Here is an 884-nt window from a genome sequence, read left to right on the forward strand (position 1 = left end):
CTTCAAGGAATTCTCCTGCCTCAGCCTCCTGAGTAGCTGGGATCACAGGCATGTGCCACCACACCCTGCTAATTTTGTATTTTTAGTAGAGATGGGGTTTCTCCATGTTGGTTAGGATAGTCTTGAACTCCTGACCTCAGGTGATCCACCTGCCTTGGCTTCCCAAAGTGCTGGGATTATAGGCGTGAGCAATTGCACCTGGCTTTATTCCTTTTTTATTGAGACGGAGTTTCGCTCTTGTTACCTAGGCTGGAGTGCAATGGTGCAATCGCGGCTCATCACAACCTTTACCTCCCAGGTTCAAGCGATTCTTCTGCCTCAGCCTTTCAAGTAGTTGGGAATTACAGGCGTGTGTCACAACACCCAGGTAATTTTTTGTATTTTTAGTAGAGACGGGGTTTCACCATGTTAGCCGGGATGGTCTCCATCTCCCGACCTCAGGTGATCCACCCGCCTCGGCCTCCGAAAGTGCTGGGATTACAGGCGTGAGCCACTGTGGCCAGCCTTTTTATTTTACAAATTTACATTTTTAATTGTCAAGCCAAAATCACAAAACAAAAACTTGCCAGAAAGCCAAACTTAATTGTAATCATACTTATAGATGGCTATTCTCAGTTTGGTAGAGAAAATCATGCTATACTGTGCTTTTTTAAGGAAGTGTAATTATGATATGCATGCCGTACCTTTCACTGCTTTTATCATGCCAAAGATTTCATGAGTGCCATATCAGTAAATATACATTTTTTTATTTTCATGATATATTTAATGACTTTAAAATGACTCTTCCCATTATGGTTGCCTCTGAATTTTTGCAGCTATAAAAGCTGACCTCGGCTGGGCACAGTGGCTCATGCCTGTAATCCCAGCACTTTGGAAGGCCGAGG

This window comes from Mandrillus leucophaeus, unplaced genomic scaffold (assembly GCF_000951045.1).
Source record: "Mandrillus leucophaeus isolate KB7577 unplaced genomic scaffold, Mleu.le_1.0 Scaffold1107, whole genome shotgun sequence".
NCBI classification, from domain to species: domain Eukaryota; kingdom Metazoa; phylum Chordata; class Mammalia; order Primates; family Cercopithecidae; genus Mandrillus; species Mandrillus leucophaeus.